Source organism: Diceros bicornis, chromosome 2 (genome assembly GCF_020826845.1).
Source record: "Diceros bicornis minor isolate mBicDic1 chromosome 2, mDicBic1.mat.cur, whole genome shotgun sequence".
NCBI classification, from domain to species: Eukaryota; Metazoa; Chordata; class Mammalia; order Perissodactyla; family Rhinocerotidae; genus Diceros; species Diceros bicornis.
In genome coordinates, this window is record NC_080741.1 from 35,503,715 (window position 1) to 35,517,414 (window position 13,700).

Genomic DNA, 13,700 nt, shown 5'->3' on the forward strand with positions numbered 1-13,700 from the left:
TTCAAGTCACCACTTCTTTTGTCCCCTGGAAACTGAGGCTGACTGTGAGTGATTTATTGTAGTCATAATTGTGCTTTTGTTTTTCTTATAGTAAAGTTAGGGAGAAAAATATTTCTCACACATGTCTCCATCAAAATGTGGGGAAATTAAACATAGACTAAGAGAAACACATGTTTCAAGAAAAAGGGGAAGGAGCCTGTTTTTGTGCTGAAGTGACCCAGCCTGCTTCATTCCTTTATGCTTTCAGCGTAGGCCCCAGTGACACGAGGGGTCGTGATACCTGATGTGGCCCTAGCAGACTCCTATAGACCCATGTTAGCCTCTCAGTTCTTTATTTGACTTAATTTGCTTTTCAAACCCTAAACATAATTTTTTTTTTCATCCAAAATGCTACATGCCTTCTATAAGAATGGAGATGAAACAATTTCTTGTTTAATCTTTTAGTATCCATTCAACACATAATGATTGAGCACTTATGGGCAAGGCACTTTGTTAAGCACCAGAGATATAGAGATGACAAAGACTGACATGATCTTGGCCCTCATGGAGCAACCTCTCTCTATCCAACTCTTTCCCAGAAATTAACTCGAGTATTACTATGTCAAAACCTCATTTTTCAGTAAGTGACTTCACAGCTTTTTCCTAACCCTGCACACTGACTCGGAAAAGTATCCTGGCATATGGTAATAAGGGTTGCTTTCTATGAGAAGAGACAAGACGAAGAGGAAGAGGGGCAAAAATTACTTTCACTGACTAAGCTCCAAATGTTCTCACTACTGTATCAGTCAGGATGGGCTGTTGTGCTATGGTAACAAATGACCCAAGCTTCAGTGGCTTATTTCCTGTTCATGCTACATGTCTATCACAGATCAGCTATGGTGCTTCTCCAGGTCAGCTTCACCCGGGGACTCAGGCTGATGGAGCAGCCTCTATCTGTGACCTGGCTGGTTTGTAGCAGAAGGAAAGAGCTATGGCAGAACCACACAATAGCCCTTACATCTTCTGCTTGGAAGTGTCACACATCACTTTCACTCACCTTTCTTTGGACAAAGCAAATCTCATGACCACAGTTGAGTTCAGCAGAGCAAGGATATATAATCTTCCGGCAGGATGGGCACTGCAGGGAGGGCATTTCAGGGAAAAACCATTGATATTTTGAACAATAACACAATCTACCACAAATAGCAATACGATGGATGTCATCTGGTCCCTAGAGACCAAAATAAACAGGGTTTTGGCATAAAAATTATATCTGCAAGAAATTGATAGTCTCCAACTAAAAAGCCAAATAATATAGCAAAGGAAGAAAATGGAAAGCCCAGAGTTAGTTGTGACCCCTCGTCCTCGCTGCAACAGCCCAGGTCACATGTTCTCCTCACAAAGCAGATGAATGCTCACACCAGGTATCATGACCTGCATTCCAAGGTCAAGTTTCCCCTGCCCGCTCATCACAGCAAAGTGACTGAAACAGGAAGCCTAGAAAATTGTTTTGGGGGATATTAAATAACTTCCTGACTTAATTGATTGATGAATAATAACTTCTAAAATTAACTCTGCACTTCATTACATAGTGTCTGAAATAAAATCCACTCAGCTTACCTGAAATCCTGGGAAATGCAAATACAAACAAATGTCCTCTAAGTCCTAAAATTGTCTTCCTCTCCAGTTGTCTTCCCAGAATTACCTACGGGAGTGGGAGAGGCTCATTTCCATTTGTGTGGCCTCTCTTTCTCCCATAACTTCAAGAGCACCCACAGTTTACAATCTTAACCATCAGAAAGGTCTTAGTTCTTTCTTCACCCCTCTTAGAAGGAGATAAAGATTGAGAATTGAAAACTATGATTACTTCCCACCCATGCTAACGCTTACCTTTTCTCTCCAAAAATTCACCAGTAGAAATTGCAACAGATGGGAGAAGGCAGCTGTGTGATTCCTAAAGATTTGGAGCAGGAACCAGAGGACTGTAAATACACAGATGCCTTGCAGGCAGGAAAGGAATCCTCTTGTCCCCAGAGAGGAAGGCACCTAACCCCACTAGGGGCGAGGAGGGTGAAGGAATCCTGAGGCTTTTAAAGCAATTAGGCATGTCTGCAGACTATCTGAGTTGCATTTTTTTTCATTAGTTTGCTTTCAGCCCCAAAGAGACATAAACCAAAGTTCCCAAAATTATTCTACTATAGACCACTAAGCGTTGATTTCATGGGAATACATGATTAAAAATAGAAATACTGTTATTATGGATCTGAGACGTTTTTGTCAAGATCCGTATGTGGGAGGTCAAATGTGCTCTCCCAAATTTAAGCTTCTTAACCCAAATTACCACTTCCTTCACCACTGATTTCTAAACTCAGCAAGTTTTCACCAAGCATCCATGGGCTGTAGAATGACTTTGGATGCAGAATTTACTTACCCACCAGGCAAGTGCCTGCCTCACGTCCACCCCTGAGCAGGTGTGTATATGGACAAACTGGTCCAATAAATGACCCCCATGGAGTCTTAGATAAATCCCTCCCACAAAACAGAAGATTTTCCTTTTCGTTAGCTTGAGCTTATTAACAACGAAATCTGGAAGAACTCTGATAGAAAAGCCGAGGGGTAAATTCGAAAATTTTCTTAAAGCCACACTGTAAAGATGGCCTTATACAGTCTAAAAATTGACAGCTTCTAAGAGGCAGTGGTGCAATAAAAAAAGAAAGAATGGCGGGCCTATAATCAGTCCACACACGAATGAGAGGTAAGTGCTAGAAATATGATATCAACAAGATGGACACGATTCTTATCCTTCATGGAGCTTACAGCCTATGGGGAAAGATAGACAAATACTTGGAAGTTTGATGAGCAAGGTGAAAGGAGAGGTACACAGAGCTGTAGAATATAGAATGGAGACGTTTATCTTGGGGGAGTCAGAAAAGGCTCTCTTGAGGAAGTAGCTTGGAGGCTGAGACCTAAAAGATTTGTGGAATAGTCATTGGAACACATGGCAGCTCAGATTGTTGCCCACGGAGATTCTCACTGTTGTCAGCTCCCCACCTTTCCATCCAAGAAGCCCCCGCCAGGCATGGCACATCACAGTCATCAGTGTTCAGCAGTAAACCTCCCACCTGATTCCATCAGGCAAACAACAACATAAATAAATGGAGAAATCAGTTGAGGACTATTTTCAGCCCAAAAAAGTTTAAATGGAAAAACCCACAGTTTACTGGGTGGGTCATCACAGAAGTCAGCTAATCTGGATTCTGTAAAATAGGTAGTCACAAATTCGTGCCAAGACCACGGTAACTACCCCTTCCCACAGTCAAGAATAGTGCTCCACTTTTTGTGGAGTCTTTAAAAGATATTGAGATATGAAGCTCTAGCTTTATAAGTGGAACTAGAAGGAAGAACTTCTTGTCAATCGTTTGACAAATGTATTTGAAAACTTCCCTTCAAGATTGGTGCAAAAAGAAAAATAACAGCAGGTGTTATCAACAGTCGAGATCACTTTTAGATTTAAAGATAAAATGTACACTGCTTTTCTAAAATATCATGCATTAGTCAGAACAGGAGTATTTGATCCCGTATTTCTCATAAATGAGCAACTACGCGGTTTAACTAGCGGCAATCCAGTTGGTAGTTAGGATGCCTGTTTCTTCTGGGGGTTATTTTAACCACATGTGGTGTGCTCTTCATCAGCCACACAAAAAAGAACTTGGGATAGACTAAAAAGTCCATGAGAAACCCTAACTCCAGCCCGAAGTGTATCACCCTCAGCATTGGTGTCATGAGGACATCTGGCTGCCTTTTCCTTTCATCTATGATAGGTGTCACTTGTCCCCATTCCTCCGCCAAAGCAAATGAAACGCAGTGCTGTTTGCCAACCTTGAAGGCATCCTATTGATCAAAACTACCTAAGCTTAGCCACCTTTCTTATTCAGCCAAGAGCAAACAGAGAGACTGGGGAGCCTTGGCCGGAGAAAGGGCTCACTAACCCCCCAGAGATTCTTTTGTTGGGAAAAAGAGGCCGCGTGGGGTGCATCATTCCTGGTGCTCGGTGCCGTGTGTTAACAGGCAGAAGACTTCAGAGGAAATTGTTTATGGCCTTTCTTTGAAATGAATGTAACTATAACTTCAAGTCTGTGGATGTACAACTCTAGAAGTGAACTCCTGGGTAATCTCATGCATTGTGATACATTTGTTGGGTGAGAATAAAAGTCTATGAGTTAACATCTTACTCTTCACGGCAAGAAATCTCTTAAGAAAATCATAGCAAAGCAATAGGATTTTTTATTTCGTTTCCTGTTTAAAAATAAAAAACAACTGTTCTGACAGTACCATTGTATCTTCTGATATTTTTATCCTAAGAAAGCTGCATTTTGCCTTATGTGTAATGTGACTTGAACAGTTATTATTTCCGCCATCCGTATGATGTAAGGATGGTTACAACGTTCCCACTGGAGCTAATATTCATCAAACTAGCCAATATACTTTATTTCCTCAAAATATTCATAAAGCCTTTTTACAATTGATGTCTCAAGGATGAATCAGTTGGATCAAGTAAAACACAATAAATTTTCCGCATGTGAGTCAGTTTTCAGCATTCTGTGGTTTGTATTAGGTTCAGTCATTCTTCTAAAGAATATGCCAGCATATCCATTGGATGACTTATTGCATTCCTTTCCTGACCCCTTCCCCACCAACACCAGAGAAAAAACATCCCCAAAAGCCCAGGTTTAAAATATAAATATTAGCTGATAGATTGTCAGCTTTCCAAATGTCAGCAGGAGAAGTAAGAGGCTGCAGACTGATGATTATCTGTAGAAACGGGGACATACAAAATGACCCCAATTTATCTAAAGGACCGTCTTTTGTCTATCTTGTCCCAGACCTGTTTGAAATGATTCAAGCTCAGATTCCATTTGGAGTATTTACAGTTCTTTTCTGTTCATGTAATTCTCTTCTTCGAATTGACAAATGGTCTCTCCCCTTCCTCCCTTCCACTCTCTCTCTCCCCATTCTCCGGAGGTTTGGGCTTGTAGGAGGGACACGACTGAACTATTCGGAAGCTTTTCCATGTCTCTAAAAAGACAACCTCTTACATTTTCACACAGAGAGTTTTTCTTTATGATACATTTGAATCTTTTAAGTTCACCATTATGTTCATAATTATCTGTATTTTCAAAGTAGTTGTGATTTTCTTTTCTGAAAAGATTCAAAAATATCTCAAATGTTCTTACTGTTTTATTAATCATTTTCACATGGACAGTATTGCCCTTGGCACAATGCAGGATTAAAGATTTCCCTCAGAAAGTATCCAAGAATACTCTTCCTATTCTTTGATCTTCCCAAACAGAATCTCTCAGTTTAAAATATCCCAAATGAGAGACCTGTTTCTGATTTTCCCTTCCAAACATAGGGAAGTTGTCTTCAGGAAAGGGAAGTGGAGGACTGGAGGACTAGGGTAGGAGTGAAACTTACTTTTCACTTGTATTAGTTTTCTATTGATTATGAAAAACTTCATGGCTTAAAACAATATGAATTTATCATCTCATAGTTAGAAGTATGTTTTGGATTGACTACTTTCTCTGCTCTAGGTTCCATGAGGCTGAAATCAAGGTGTCAGCGGGGTTTGCTCCTTACCAGAGGCTCCAGGGAAGAATCTGCTTCTTGGTTCCTTCAGGTTGTTGGCTGAAATCAATTCCTTGTGGTTGTAGGACTGAAGTCCCAGTTTCCATGCTGGGTGTTAGCCAGGGGCCAGTCTTGGAGCCTCCAGGCTGCCTACATTCCATATGGTCCCCTCTTGTAACAGCTGGTCAAATCTCACTCACACTTGGAATCTCTCTGCCTTCCTCTTCTGCAGTATCTCTCCAACTCCAGCCTAAGAAAATTCTCTTCTTTTTAAGGGCTCATTTGATTAGATTGGGCCTACCTAGATAATCCAGGATAATCTCCCTATTTTAAAGTTCATAACATTAATTACAGCTGCAAGTTGCTTTTGCCATGTAACATACTCACAGGATCCAAAGATTAGGGTGTGGACATCTTTGGGAGTGGGCATTATTTGAGCTATTACATCACTATATTTTTCTTTACATTTTGAATTTGTACCATGTATATGTATTATAGATTATTTGAATAAATAATTAAAATAATAGAAAAGGACATACAGAACAACAATATGACAACATTTGTGGAAGTTGTAACATATTTGCTGAGTGCTTGCCAAGTGACAGGCTCCACTCAAAGTGCTGTAGATGTATTACCTAATTTAATCACGTCATCATCTAGATTGTACAAATAAGGAAACAAAGGCCCAGAGGGGTTAAGTGTTTGCTCAACATCGCACAGCTAATATGTGGCAGGGTCTTCCACACCCAGAGGTAGCTGGCACCACCAGAGCCTGCTTCGAACCACTATGCAGCACTGCCTGCCAAGTCCCCAGCTGTGGGAAGCACACCTCTGATTTCTCCTTCATCTCTCCCTCATTCCCAGATTTCTCTAGGGCAATAAGTGGCTAAGGGAAGTGACTTCAAGTACACTGTGTTTTATGAGAGCTCAGGGAAAGCTTTCTGCTTCTAATAGATCAGCACCTCTGTACATGCCATTTCCCTCTCGCCCATCCCAGGTGGGAGAGAACTGGAGGCCACCATCAGAACTAGTGAGCTGGTATAGACAAAGGCTAGTAGGAGGGAGGCACTGGGAGCAATTTTTTTAGAGATGGCAGGCTACAAGTCACCTCCCTTACTATACCTGCTTCTAAGTACCAGATACATATATTACCCCAAAGGCCACTGAGTAGCCGCCTGATAGTCCTCTGAGGCTTTCTGCCCCAGATCACCTCTCAGCTAACGGGAAACTCCATTTTTCCTAAGACAGGAAGAGAATCCCAAGCCTACATCAGCACTTAGTCGCAGAAAGGGCTGGAGGGCAGAGTACAGAGCCACCCGACACTCCCCCTCCACATATACACTTCAGGCGTCCTGTTGATTGCATGTGAAATTAAGCTCTATTTTTTCCAAGTATTACATGTTCACTGAAGAACAAGTGTAAATGATACAGATGAGCAAAGAGAAGAAATTAAGTTACCATATGTCTCCACCAACAGAAAGCCACTGCAATCTATTTGTGTATATGCTTCCAGAGGTGTGTATGAGTGTGTGCATCTGTATTATAAGAGAAAGAGAGAAAATAAATTGATTTCTCTTTTTTAAAAAGTAGAATCATCTAATGTATAGTTTAACACCCTTTTATTTACATTTGTTACTTTTGTGACCTTTTTTTTCATGTCAATAGACAATCTTCTACAATGAAGCTTTTTTATGGTTTAAAGAAGGTTTTAGAAAATATTTTAAAGTGAGTAACACATTCATTGAAGAAAAATTAGAAAATACAGATAAGCAAAATAAAATTGTAATTCCACCATGGGGAGACAACTACTGTTAACATTTCCACCTTCATTCTCACTGAATACACACTCTTCTAGTCCTACAAAGTTGAATACTGTTGCCAAGATTTTGCTAGACAAGATCTTGCTAGACACACTTTTGCTAGACAGGAAACAGAAAACATGAGAAGCTAAACCTTTGCTCACATCCTTGATTATTTCCTAAAGACTAAGTTCTAGAAGAAGTGCTGGGCCAAAGGACATGTTCATTTTTAAGGCCATTGATTAGTATCACCAAACTGCTTTCTGGGAGAAGTTGTAGGGTATAGGGATACCTTTTTCCAGGCGCCCTCACCAATCTTGGGTGGCATAATTTTTTTTGAGTCTTTCAGGCATATCATTTTAAACATTTTCAACTTCAGCACAGCACAAAGCTGTTTTGGGTCTTGGTTTGGGAGCACAAGCTCTAGTATCTTTTCTGGCATGCTGTTTTAATCAGACCCTGCCCCACTGCAAGGTCCAGGCATGCTCTTGTGCAGGAAAAATCATGAAAGACACACACATTTACAAGGAGAAAACTATGAAATTACAAAAGAAAAGATTCAGGTAAAGAAAGAAATAAGATGGCCTTACAAATTGTTTCCAGAGGGAAATAGTCATCCTCACTTGATTTTGTTTTCTTTAGCACCCAATCCCAAGTAGTCCATTTATAACTTTAAGACTGTGGCGTCAAATACCAATTTCAAAAACCTAAATGGGCTCTGACACTTCTTTGGTGAACACCTTAGTGCACAGAAATGGAAACACAGAAATAGTCCATCCTCTCCTCTCTTGCTCTGTTTGTCAAAAGATGAAGTATTTGTTCAGAAGGTTCATCTTTAAGAAGCTCTTCTGCCTTTTGTGGATCTGGTTTCAGGCAGAGAGCATATAATCTGCCACATGGCAGCTCAGTCCAGTAAAGCCATTGGCCTATTTCCAGCAATTATCTGAGAAATTCTAGCTTGGCCACTAAATCTCCAGTTTAATCAACTTGCAAATCCCAATCACCCCCAGCAGTGAGCAATCACAGTTAGGTCTGATGGAAGGAGTCATTGCGTCTGAGATCCCAGCAGACCTCTCTCCATCAGCTTTCACTTGGAAATCCCTGGGGTCTCATTGTCTCGCATTAAAATTTCAGCATTTCCAGATAAGATATCTGAATGAAGAAGGAAACAATGCCCAGGTACTGGAAGAGCTGCTAACTTGGGGCCCACGGATGCTGTGTGTCCCTTGGGCAGGAGCTGGTGGAAAGGAAAAAATTACCCAGGAAATAGATGTGTATTCTGTTCCTCAGCATTGTTGGATGCCTGGCTTGACCAGAGATTTTTTCCCAGCAGCTCTGGCGATGACAGTTCTGTGCCAGCCATCTGAGGGCAATGGATTCTTTGGTTAATTTGGCTTTGGTGCCAGCAGTGATTTTACCCTGACCTCCTAGTTTAACCCCAGCAGTTAAGCTTTTCTGGCTCTGCCAAAGACTGCCACCCCACCCAGCAGTGCTTTGGGCGCCAAGCAGAGGTCCAGGTTGTATATTGCAGCAAGTGAGATAGATCAGCTCTGAATTGTGGCGTGTAAAGCTCATTCATTCTGAACATCTGCATGTTAAAAACTACATACCAATACAGAATTGTTTTCTGTTGTAAGATGAATCTAGGAAAGAATATCACAAAACTTACCACTTTATATTATGGGTTAAAAAATATTTCTGCTTTTTTTTTTAAAGTGTTGAGGTAGAAGGGAAAGGACAGAGGCAACCAAAATTTGCCTTTAGAAAATGGGATCTTTCTCCCCAAACTGCCAGCACAGGTTTTTTAAAACACTTTGTGAAAAAATTAATTCTCTCTATAGAAATAGTAATCAAATTCTAACCAGTTTCCACTTTATAAAAAAATAATATTTATGCTCTAATTAAACCCAACCAAAAGACCATAGGCATTTCTTCAAGTGGGTCAGAAATTAGGAAGTTCGTTATGCCAACACTACTGTCAAGTACACCTGCCAACAATTTAGCATATCCTTGCTTCCTGCTTCTCTGAACAGCAGAAAATAGTCAGCGTTGTCACAAAGCTGCTTTCCTGTGCTTTGCTACGCAAGCATCTGCTACCTGCGTTATTTTTCACGGCTTATTTTTCCTGTCTTGCAAAAAAGAAACTGTACCTACCTGTTCCTCTATCTACAAAGATTCCTCCCATAATTTGTTATTATTAAATTAAGTCCTGATTCCCCTTAATCGATCAAGCTTAAGCTTTATGCCTGGCATTTGCATGGTATTTTTGCTTGCGCTGCATAGTTAAACACTGAGAAATAATATCAGGCAAGAGTTGCTACTATATGCTCTGATATGATGATGCAAAATGTATGCCACAGGCCAGGTGTACTCTGAGGGGTGATTGACCCTGCCCACGCTCTACAGGAAAGCCAGAAAAGCCTGGGAGTTTATGCCACCATCTCTGCCCCCTAAGGTGGTCCTTATCCAATAACCAGGAATATGAAAACCTAAGGTCAGGATAACTCAGAGACATAATTCAGATTTCCCCAATGGGATCAAGCTAGAGATACCCTGCAGAGGGTTTTGCTTCAAATCTTACTCCTACTGGGTTTCTTCCTGTTTCCATTATCTATTGCTGCTTAACAAACTACCCCAAGGCTTAAAACAGCAGTCGTTTTATTTGCTTATGATTATCCTTGTCAGAAATTCAGACAAGGCATGATGGGGATGCCTTGTCTCTGTCCATGATGTTTGGGGACCTCAGCTAGGATGGCTCAAGTGATTCAGAGCTGGGTGGGATGGCTTGACTGGCGTCATATGTCACCATCAGCTCTCCTCACTTCTCCTCCATGTCGCCTATCCACATTACAATTTGGATTTCTTCACAGCTCAGTGGTCTCAGGGTAGCTGAGTTTCTTACACATCAGCTAGCTACCCTTAGGGTCAAGAAGAAGCTGCTAGGCCTCTTAAAAGATAAGCCTGGAATTGGCTCAGCACCACCTCTGCCACGTCTGTTGGTCAAGGCGGGTTAAACGGTCAGCTCTGGTCGGGGAGAAACAGATCCCATCTCGGTGAGGGGAGTGGCAAGTGCAGTCAAGGTGGGCAGGAATGGAAAGCAGCCACCTCCAGAGACCAGCTACCACACTCCCCTGCCCTGTCCTGCTTACTGCCTTACAGGTTTCTCCTGAGAGCACTTCCTAATTGAAACCACTTGCACACGCATGCTCATCTCACAGTCTGCCTCTGGGGAACCTGACCCTAAGACAGGGCATATTCCAATCCAAAGATCCCAGTCTTTTCTTCCAAAAAGGTTTGTTACAAGCACAGGCCAAACCCAAGTCTCCATCCTGACACATGGGCACCCCAGGAGCAAACAGTATAGCTGTAAGTCAGGCGATCTCAATTTTGGCTGCTCATTATAACCACTTAGGAGCTTAAAAAAAAAACTCAGGTCCTAGCTACCCTGGAGATTCTGAATTAATTGCACTAGAATAAGACCTATACATGGGGTTTTTTTAATTTCCCCCAGTCATTCTAACATGCAGCCCAGGTTAAGAACCACTGTTCTAAGTAGTTCAAGCTATGTGTGTTCAAGCTTAGTGTGTGGGGAGAGAGGAGGCTTAAAATACCACAAGGTGTCCTGTGAAGAGGAAAAAAAATAACCCTTAACCAAATCACCTCTTGCCCTGGGGACAAAATCTTATCACCACCATCAAACAACGTGGGTTGCAAATCCGGTTTCCAAATCCTGTTGCTCTATTTTCAAGTCTAAGAATGGAGTGGTTTCTCATACACATCTTGGCTGAATAAAAGTCACACATATATACTCTCCTAGTTTAGCAAAACAAATTCCAGTTACCTGGACCCTTTGCCTTATGGCATATAGCATAATGATTGTCATTCCTACATCCCACTATTGTTTTGTAGTCATGGCAATACCCAGCTTTCTCTTCACAAGGGACAAAAGCAATCTTGGTTATATCAGTGCCTGAGTTAGAAAAAACATATTTTCAGTGCCATTTATTAAGATTCTAGGATGAAATTTGCCTATTAAAGTTCCATAGTCTAGAAGGATATTTCAGAACATAAAGTACCAGCTGACACGTTTCCTGGCTAATTCCACAATAAATAGGACAGGAGTTTCTCTTTTTCTTCTTGCCGAGCCTGTTAATCTTTAAATGATACAGAGGAGACAGTGTTCTAACTTCCTGTTATTATATTTTCTTGTTAAACTCTATCCTTATTCTTAATTCTCAATTTGGTTCCTATAATCACTGGCTTTTATTCTATAAAAGTTTGTTTTTTAATTAGCAAGATAGAGATCAATGTAATACAAAATATGTGCTAACGCAGAACCAGCTTCTGCGCTCCCATGCACGGGTGCCAAGTGTAAAAGCAACCTGCAAACACAGTTCGAAGGAAACTTGATCTCATTCCAGAAGTGGCAGCTTCCTTTCTCATGGGAAGCCACAATCTTGAACTGTTGCATTTCAACATTGCACTTCCCCTTCCCCCAGGAATTTTAACATCTATGAAAAGGGGATATGTCTTATCATTGTCATAGTTCAATTGGCTTTTTTTTTTCATAGTGGTACATAAAATAATGGTGCACCTTAAAACTGATAATATCTTAGTTTAGATGAAACTAAATTTAGATGGCAACCCGTATCAACTGAACCAAAGAGAGAATTGAACAGATTTCAGATTAAATGCAGGTATGTGAAAACAAAGAGAAAAACTGAATTTCCTCTCTGATGTAGCCCCTTTTGGACCCTCCCAGGAGCAAGCGCTATACCCAAAGCTCAGAGTGCTTTTTGCAGGTCATTTTATGTATATACTCTCTCTCATCTATTGTAATGTCAGGCATATTGACCACAGTTAGAATGAGCCCTGAAAGAGACTGTATGGAAAGTGTAGCGTCATGGTGATAAATATTGCAATTACCCAGTTGGCATTTGGTTGGGTTCCTATGACACGCTTCTCTGTTTCACAAAAAACACTGTTGGATTTTTAATGCTAAAAAGGAATAATTCTCAAGAAGTGCAATAATTCTCAAACTTTGGGGAAAATCATCTTTGGCATTTGTTAAACATATTAATCCCAGGGCCTCACTGCAGACCTTTTGATTCAGACATTCTGAGGGTGATAGGCTGGGGAGGCCATCCATGTGATTAGCAAACTCTCTGTGTGATTCGGACACACACCACTGAATAACTCTGCACTGGTGGTTTCAGGACTCCGGTGCAGCAGGGCATGCACTCTGGCGCATTGGTGGTGAGATTGCCTAAGCCCAGCATCCGTGCAGGGCTGATCCCCAAATGCCCACAGTCACCTGGCTGGGTGCTCACACTGATCATTGGGCAGATCTCAAGCCCATGTCTCTTTTCACAGCAGCTGTACTTTTTTCTGTGATCTGTTTTCTGCCCTCCATGTGAAATCCTTGTGTCCCAGAACCTGAGGCACATGTGGCAATTGTTCTAAAAATGTTTATTCAATAAAAAAGGAACTGAGGCCTAAAGTGGTTTACTTAATATAGTGAAGGGTCAAGGAAATTGGGGTTAACATCGATTTATTTGCCAAATAATTTTCATTTTCAACAGCCACATGGAAACTGCCTTTTTCACTACATGTGGAATTATGACCCAGCTCAACATGCAGTGAGTGCTCTCCACTCCTCCTCAATTAACATAAAAAGTACAGATAGTGGGGGTAGTAGGTTGAATACTGGCCTCCAAAGTCCATGTCCTAACCCCTGGAACCTGTGAAGATGTTGCCTCACAAGATAAAAGGGACTTCGCAGGTGTGATTAAGTGAAGGCCTTTGAAAAGGGGAGAGTAGCCTGCATTATCCAGGTAAGCCAAATGTAATCAGAGTGCCCTTAAATGAGAGATGTAAGAGGTTCTGAGTCAGAGAGAGAGAAGGTGGAAGCAAAGCCGAGGGGGGAGGGAAGAGGGGAGTGGGAAGAGAAATGCTGTGTCGCTGGCTTTGAAGATTGAAGAAGGGGCTGTGAGTCAAGGAATATAGGCGGCCCCTAGAAGCTAGAAAAGGCAAACAGATTCTCCACTAAAGCTTCTAGAAGGAACACAAGCCTGCTGACGCCTTGATTTTAGACCACTGGTACCCATCCAGAACTGTAAGATAATACATTTGTGTTGTTTTAAACCACTAAATTTGTGATAATTTGTTATAGCAGCAACAGAAAATTATCACAGTGGGGTTTAAAATTATCCTTCTTACTATGGAGCTTAAAATTCTCTGAACAAACAGTGACCTATGGGAGACCCAAGGGAGCATGCCTTGCATGAAGCATGAGAA